Here is a 9,098-nt window from a genome sequence, read left to right as displayed (position 1 = left end):
AAATATTATCTTTTATTGATATTCAAGGCAAAAAGTTGCCTTATCTACTAAAAACCCCAATATAAATCAAAGTTTTTAAAACCTAATCATACAACAAACTAGTTAGAGGTCTGGTTCTCGGGCCAAACGATCCAATCGAATTGAACAGACAGCCCATTCTAACAAAAAAAAAAAAGAAAAAAAGTCAAAAATGTTGAACGGTCAAACAGTTTGACCGCCTAGGTTAGCGGTTTGCTAATTTGATCGGTTCCTTTTTTTGGTTCGGTCTGGTTTTGAAAACCATGATATAAATCAAATAATATAAATAGTTTGAGGATAAACAATAAAAAATTATTAATTTAAAAGTCCACTAAACTTTCACTAAAAATAAAATATTAACAAAACTTAGTAAATATTAAAAATGTGCTTCAATTCCACTTAAAAATCCAACTTAATAAACGCCAATAAAAATAATAAATTTAAATATAAAAACATTAATTGATAGTTTTAATAATATTATTAGATAACTTATGAGTTGAAACCTTAATAAACGCTAATAAAAATATTAATTGATAGTTTTAAAATACCAACAATTAATTAAAAAATCTGAAAATTTCTGAAAATCTTAAACATAATTAAAATACTAAAAATAATTAAAAATCATTAAAAATTAATAATATTTTATATTAAAGTTAATATAAATTAACGGTTAAACAATTTATTCATATTAAATTGGACAGATATTCAATATAAATACCAATTTACTATTAGAAATTTTTTGACCTCAACCTATTTATGGCTTGGATGGTTATTATGGAAGATTCCCCATCCTTTCTTGACATGTTGACATTTATTAGTATTTATATTATTAAAATAATACCCAAGCCAGAAATTATTGAAAATTAGTTGTATTTTTTATTAACTACTATATATATTTAGTTATTTAATTTATTTTTACTAAAAGCAAATGCAAATTAATTTTGTAGTGACTAATATACAAAAAAAATGATGAAAATACTAAAAATTATTGAAAAATACTCATATGCAAAAATTAATGAATAATAATGAAAAACATAAAAGTAATTAAAAAATCTGAAAATTCTGAAAAACCTAAAGCTTAATTAAAACATTAAATTAATTGTATGCAAACCCCAAATGGGACAAGTTTTCTCGAATTTTAAATAGTGATGGGGAAGAAACAAAGTGGGACAGGGAAAATATTTTTGCTCCAAATCAGGGACAGGGTTTGCATATCATTCCCCAAACCCGATGGTAAATTAGTAAATGTCAATAGATTCAACATTGATTTCTTAAAATATCTCTAAGTTTTCATCATATTCTTATAATCCTAGGATCCCACAATGCCATTTATAAAATACCCTTAAATTGTCATAATCCAATCCTAAAATACCCCCAAATTCCCATAATACTATTTTATTAAAATATCCACAAATTAAATTAGATTATTCTTAGGTGGTTGCCTCGAGTGGGGAAAATTTGGAGATTCCCCATCCCTAACAGGGAATGGGTGCCTCACCTTGAACCTGCCCCACCACCACGGATGGGGCAGGGATGGGGTAGAATTTCTTGACAACGGGGTGAAGGACAAGGAGTGTGATCCCGTGCATCGCAGGGGGCCCCACTAGTTTACCTTAATATATTCAAAGATTAGTTGGTTAAGACAAGATGGGTTTACCATTCATGCACTGGAACAATCAACAACAGGTGGTATTTATCAAATTTCACTTCGTGCGAGTTGATTGGTCAAAGCTCTTTTGGTATCATGTCTTTTTCAATAGCATACATTTTTTTTCTAAATAATATATATGTAAGCTAAGAGGGCCTTGTGTGGTGTACGAGTTTTATTAAATGAAATTGATTTTAACTTAATTGAAAATTTTATAAAAGCTAATAAAATTTTAATCAAATGTAAGATTTTTATTTTAATTAAATTCACTTAAAATAAGAAATTAATCTTAATTTAATTATTTTTAAATTTTTATTTATATACTTATTTTAAATGGGATTAAAATTAAAATGATTAATTTATTTTTAAAATATTTAATAAATAATTTTAAAATTAATAATTAATGAATTTTTTATTTTAAAATAGATGTTATTTTCTTCTTAAGTAATTAATTTTAAAATTTATTAATGCAACTATTTTTAATGGATTTGAAATTGATTCAGAATTAATAAATATTAAATTTAATTTTAAAGTGTTAAAATTTTGATTCAAGGCCCAAAAAATGATAATAAAATATTAACAGAAAATACTAAAATGATAATAAAATTGATGGGTCTGAATAATTTGTGGATCTAAGTAATAAAAGTAGTAAAAAAATGTCGTTAGCAGAAAAATAAGAATTACAACAATCCATCATTTGTGAAATTGATGGGTCTGAAAAAATTGGTGGATCCAAGTAATAAAAGTTACATGGGACCATATAAATCATGGATCAACTTCAATGGATTCCCATTGATTCATCTTATTCGGGTTATATTAAACCCGATGGAATCACCCTAATTTCAGAAAGGGTTTTATCATATGTTAACACATTTTTGCAAATTCCCACCCTTTTGTCTCCTTGCATACGCAAACAAAAAGACGAAAACCATTCATGGACCGGCAATATCTCTTGCCTCTTAGGTCCTGTTTATCTTTTCGATAAGTTACTTATTCGGGTAAGTTTTTTTTAGGAAATACTTATCAGGTATTAAATAAGTGTTTCCTGAAAAAACTGACCAAAAAAATGAACGGGACCTAAGAAGCAAGAGATATTATCGGTCCATGAATGGCAATATCTCTTACCTTTTAAACACTACAAAGAAACTCCTTGCAAGTAAAGCTTGGCACTATCACTGCTGATTTGGAAGGAGCAGGTAATGCCTTCATGTGTCTTTAGCAACGGCACTTTATCTAGCCCAACCTTTAGTGTTAGAATAACTTTTCTAAATGTGTTTCCTTCCATTGTGCTTTAAAAGGAGTCGGAATGTAAAGTTATAAACCTAAAGCTCTTCTATTGTTGACTGTTGCTAATTCTTTTTGGGCATCTCATTTATCTCAATCCATGGATAAGTAGTTATGTTTTACCAATAAATTTTCTTATAGCCCTGTTTTCTGTTGGTTTTGCGAAGAAAATTATCTTTACGTCTCTCATGTTTTGATGGAAACCATCTTTTTTCTTTCTTTCAATTTTATTAAGGTCTAGGCATCTAAATATTAATCTACACAAGTTTGCTGCTGCTATTTGAAGCAAATGCCTTTGCTTTCTGTGTTTCAACCTAAATTTGGCAGTAATTTTTTTGATTGGAAAAGTAATTTTATTTACTAAACTTAAAACAGGTTACAAGTGTTTTAGGCTTTTAGCTACTTTGTATTCTAGAGTATTAAATGGAGAATTTATTAATAAGAATAAACAAGGTAGACAAGAGGATCAGCCCTCAAAGTACAACTTGGCATAGATGCCGAGCTAGAACTGTGACAAAGAGATACAACAGTTAATCCCCATTAATGTCTCCATGAAGAGAAAATCATTCATCTATTATCCGATGTGATCATTAGAATATTCATAAAAGTCTAGAAATAAGTGACCACCTAATCAATGGTTCTTAAATCTCCCAATTAAAACCTCTGTGTGCTGCTTTTAAGATCAAAGATAATACTGTTCCTGTTCTTCCAGATTCATGAAAATATTGTGAAGAGTAGAAGGTTCCAAAGGATTGTACTTATTTTAAAATATCCTTTTGAAAGCCATGAAAGCAACAGTATTTGATTTCCTGGGATCAGCCAAGGGCTTCTAAAGAGCCAGCTGAAGTGACACTAAACCTCATAAGTCACCTTGCAATGAATCAGAAACTAGGGATCTTATTCACTATCTTACTGATGTAGGCAACACATCTTGGTCAGCATCATGCCTTTAGAGATCAGGTGATTGAACTTAGCAAAAAAAGATCAGGTGATTGATTGTTAGCATTCTGTCCAAAACTGCGGTATACAAGAAGAATGGTACCTTGGACGGGACATGGGCCTTCCAGATAACCTTCAAGGGAAGAGTCCTAAAGGGGGCCAATTATGGAATTCTAGAAGGAACTCGATGAAGAAACCTTCATTTTAGTAAGCTTCCAGATTCTTGTGTCATGCTTCTTTTCACAAGGAGAGCAGGGTGGCTACCTCTCAATCATTTATGTTCCATCTCAGTCTTGGGTCCACACCACCTGGCCAGCCTCTACTTCATAACAGTCACCATTGCGAATTTTTCTGCACCAATATGGAGCAGATTCTTGTAGGCTTCAGCAGGAGGTCCATCACCATACCAAGAATCTGTCCAGAACAGAATGTGAGAGCCTTCACCAGCTTTAGATGTCATGTGTTTGAGGAACTGTCCCTAAACTTGCATTGTTCCTTTCCGCAAATTGCTGCCATGGGGGATTGTTGCCTGGCATGAGCAACACCTAAACTGAGGAAAACCATATTTACCACAGAAAACTTTCCTCCGTAGATGCTCTTGTTCTTCAGGCTTTATTCGTAGCACTTAATGACCTGGCGCCCATCTCTTCGCTTGCTTTCTTCTTGCCTGTGACCATGCCACATGGTGGAACTTCTGATTGCCAGGACCATTCCACGGAAAATCATTTTCCATCTTCTCTAAAACAATCACTACAAAGACAAGCATGTAGAAACCATCCATGTTTCTCCATGCTTTTCAACAAGCTTATCTTCCTGCATTTGAAAATATAACCATCAATGGGAATTGGGAAGAAGGTGGTCCCAATTAGAAGTACTTGAATGAATGGGGAATATGCTATTGCTTATTGCCCTGAAGAGTACCTTGAAATTTATGTTGGATAATAGAACTGCCCAAGAATAACCCATCCATATTTAGGAGCCACACCTGCCAGGGCCTTTTTTTTTTCCTTGGGGGAGGGGGGTGGTGCTCCCATCTACATGGTCTTAATGGAAGATGGATTAATTTGATGTGGAGGATCCAGGAGCTAAAAAAGTTGCAATTGGAAACTATAGTAAGCTCTTCACCAGAGAACAAACGGTCTCAACTGCTGATATCTTGATTACCCAACACTGCTATAACATGGAGAAGAGACTCATGTTGAATGGGGTAAACAAGGAGGGGACCAAATGCCTTCACCAATATCAATAAAATTGTTTCTTAGATATTGGGAATTTAGTTGCAAAAAGACTCATGTTGTTTCCTCTAAGAAGACTTTTTTATCTTTATAATAGGGTTGAGGAAGAGAGATTGGGAATGCCTCTTATGCGTATAAGAGAGAGAAAGAGAGAGACCTTTGAAAAATCTTTGGGCATATACTCATACAAAATAAATATAGGTAACCTATTTTTAAACTATGGATCTCAATTGCCATTTGTTAATCTAAATATTTGGACCGTTTTTTGTACATAGGAGGTAATTGTTGTTAGCAACAGATTGGTGGAGCCACGACTCTTTCGAGATATTCTATATCTCGAAAAATGCACATTGTCCTATAGAAATTATATAGAGATTCACTTCTCTTTTGAATCAGTTGATTGAAATGTTCAAATTCTCTTTTGAATCATTTGATTGAAATGTTCAAATGACAAATAAGTATGTTTTAGATTGTTGTATTCTTTACCCTCTTTGAGAACCATTTTAAAATTTTTGTGAGTTATATTGTTAATATATTCTTTTATGGAAATATTAGGTTGTAGTTGTTTCAATGTCATAGGGGTGAGGATGAGACCTACACAAATGGAAATATTAGGCTGTAATTCTTTTTTTTCCGATGAATAATCTTCTTTATCCTTCATAAATTTGTATTAATCTTATTTAAACGAATACCTCTTTATATATAAACTATTTTTTCTTTATTCTATATTATTTCTATTAAGAATCAAGAATTAGGATTGTCAATATAATTGCTATCAATTTTCTTTATTTTTTAATCTCCCAATTATTCAGTATTATTCGCCCGTACTAATTTCTGAAGTATAAAGAAGATTATTCAGTATCATTACCAGAAGTACTGGCTTTACTTGAAGAGGGTGCAAGGACTTTTCTGTAGTGGCGGTGGTGGTGCTGGGGTGGCGGGGTTACCTCCTGCTGATCCTGCGACGGATCATTTGTTTGCCAGTGAACTTCTGGGTTCAGAAAAAAATGATATAGACGGGTTTTCAGTTCAAAGGATAGATCGGTGAAACGAGGAACGAGGAAAGAGGAGAGCAAACAAAATAGAAACACACAGAGAAAGAGAGTAAGAGAAAAGCAATGAAGAAGAAGAAGAATGAAGATTTTTCAGAGCTTGAACTTCTCCTGAATGGATTGTTGAAAGTTTGTTCCTTCGGGGTTTCTTTTCTAATATTACAATGAAGAAATTCAATTTGAAGATTTTCATTTTCCATGTTTGTGCTGTTCTACAACTATTTTATTTGAACACGCTTCTCAGGCTTTTTTTTTATTTATTTATTGTAGGTGTTTTCTTCTTCATCGTAATCAACCAAATGCTGTATTCAGGTGCTTCACTAATCTTTTTTTTTTCTTCTTCTTGAAACCTAAAATATGGATTCAATCTCAGTTCATGTATCTATCTTTATTTTTTATTTATTTTTGCTTCTAACTTGATGCTGAGATAGGGTTAAAATAGGGATTCTATCTTCCTTAAAGCTTAAAATAGGGTTTTAATGATTGAACGAGGTATTGTGTTTTTTTCTGGTGGTCCATTTTACTTTCAACCAAGAGGCTTTTCTCGAACATTACCCTGTTCATTTTTAGTTGGTTTTCTTGTAGAAGAAACAGCGAGCAATCTGAGGTTGTTATCCGTATTTCCTTTTTGTCCTACCTTCGTTTGACAATACGAGTAATGACGACTATTGAAGTAATACCTTTGATATTTTAGTTGTCAGGTTTGAAACCACATCTTTCTTATAGAGGTTTTTCCGTAAAATCTGTTGGTTTGCGTTATGGCTTTAATCCATGTAGGCAAATTAAGTGAGGATGATTGCTGCATGTTATATTGCAAAATCTTTTGACATATTACAAAAACTTACGATGTCATTTACTGTAATAAAATTCTTTTTTCTTCCTTGTACTCAAAGAAGTGCTTGAATAAGGACATGATCAATTAACCCTTTTTTTTTTAATTTTCTTTAATTTGGGTGGGGAAGAAATGTTGTACCAAAGAGATTTTAATGATTTTCTGATGCAGCATTGAAGGACAGGATAGATATTCTCTGTTAAGTACAATAATTCTGAGCATAATGATTTATCAAATTCAAAGGATTTAAGCATCAGAATTTGAAACTATTTTTTTGAAACTGGATGACTTGGCATGATATGGAATGTTGCATACATGACAAAAACAAACAAGGAATGTAAATTTTCTTTTATTAATGACCATCTTTCTAATCAACAATGTTTTTTTCAATGTTAATTAATTTAGGAAAAAGGTATATGCTTATGTTTTAATGGTAATTGTTGCAGATTTATCTGTTGTCTTATACTGCAAAAGTTATCGGATCTACGCCTCTATCTCCAAGTGATGTTAGAAAGCTATAGTTTCTTTTTGTCCATTTCAATTTTTTCGATGTTCTTAAATTCAGGTTTATGGGTTCTTTCTATTGCAGATCACAAACATGATGTGGCCAGAGCAGAGGATGCCCTGACCCTTTCATATGGCAGTGAGCTAATTGGCATGCAGAGGGACTGGAATGAGGAACTACAGTCTTGTTGGGAGTTCCTCATACGACTCCTCAGGAAAGGTGTAGTTTTAACATTTTTCTGTTATGCATCCATTTCATGTCTACCCGATGTTCTCATCATCCATGGATTTTTAGTTTTAACTATTTATTGATAACTTTCTTGACATTATATCCCCCCCCCCCAAAGTGTTTTGTCAATTACAAGTGGCGTCAGTGGTTTTCATTAATTATCAAGATAATTTTTGTTGCAGGATCTTGCATGATAGGGCTCTCTATATAAGGTTACATCTGATTTTGTTGATGCAGCAATTAGTGGTGCAACTGGAGTCATTAATAGATGCATACCCCCTATTAATCCAACAGATCCAGAGTGTTTTCACATATAAGCCTGTACCAAAATATACCAAAATGTTTTTACATCTCATTTTGTTCTAAATGATAGAATAATATTTCTAAAAAATAGGTCTAAGGTGGCATGATCTGTAAAAAACACAGGTTGGGGGAATTTCAACTTGACTCATGTCAACTCAGGAAGCATTGCCCTTGGGAATCACATTGCAAAACTGAATGGACTAACACACTTCATAATTTAAATGGACTCGGGTGTTTGGGTTGGATTGTTAGCTGGATGTTGAACCCAAATTTTTTTTGGTGTACTGCAAAATTTCATTTGCACTGGTATAATTTGCATGAAAGTGTAAATGAGTTAATTTGAGTTTTGTGTTTTTTCTTTCTTTTAATTGAAGCTGAGGTTTCCTTGAGGAAGGAAGAAAGAGCTTTTTGATTTCTACAAGTAAGCTTTTAGGAGAGGAATGGATAGAAGTAGACAGAAATACAAAGTTTGGATTCCAAGTATAATGCAAACCTTGCTAAGTGGACAGAAAAGTTTGTTTTACATTCTATGAAAGAAAACTGAAAAACACATTTTTTATTAGTTACAGAGAATTTTATTAAAAGAGAAATATTAAGAGAATAATACAGAGTTGGGAAGTTGCAATATTATGTAACACAATGTGGCTGCTCTCAGACTTGAAACAGAAAAGCATACATTGTAAGCAAGATGAGATGAAAGGCCATTACCCGATGTTGGCCTCAGCTATCTGGGGTATTGGGAAGGGTGGACTGGATGCAGACCTAACCTGGCTGCTCTCAGACTTAAAGCCATATTTTCACACTTGTCAACCTGAAAATAATACAAAGTAATGGTCCCATAAACAGGATGAGATGGAGATATAAAATTTGAATAATCATACAAGTGGTGTCGTACACATTAACTATTGAACAGGAAAGCTATTTCACGCGTCTGGAAACTGAAAAACTAATCTAAATGGGTTTTCTAATTGATAGCATTTCCAATCACAATGTTTCGATGAGCTTCTGTCTTTATACAGCTAACAGCCTAGGTGTTAAACCAAAGGCCGCCAGC

At 32.8% G+C, this 9,098-nt stretch overlaps 1 long non-coding RNA gene across 2 annotated transcripts; it reads left to right on the top strand.

Annotated features, from left to right (window-relative positions):
* Positions 1–5,994: 5,994 nt before the first annotated feature.
* On the top strand, positions 5,995–8,295 carry LOC148879595 (uncharacterized). Of its 2 annotated transcripts, XR_016104292.1 has the most exons (5): positions 6,034–6,305; positions 6,447–6,488; positions 7,455–7,514; positions 7,598–7,732; positions 7,924–8,295. It is a non-coding gene; the product is annotated as an uncharacterized LOC148879595 (long non-coding RNA). The 2 variants fall into 2 exon arrangements; XR_016104293.1 differs by lacking the exon at positions 7,455–7,514 and having other exon boundaries at positions 5,995–6,305.
* The last annotated feature ends 803 nt before the right edge of the window (positions 8,296–9,098 follow it).

The sequence above is a fragment of the Nelumbo lutea genome, chromosome 1 (assembly GCF_056320005.1).
Source record: "Nelumbo lutea isolate HS-2025 chromosome 1, American lotus-T2T, whole genome shotgun sequence".
Lineage (NCBI taxonomy): Eukaryota > Viridiplantae > Streptophyta > Magnoliopsida > Proteales > Nelumbonaceae > Nelumbo > Nelumbo lutea.
The sequence above is the reverse complement of the archived record's forward strand: the minus strand, read 5'-3'. Positions and strand labels throughout refer to the sequence as shown.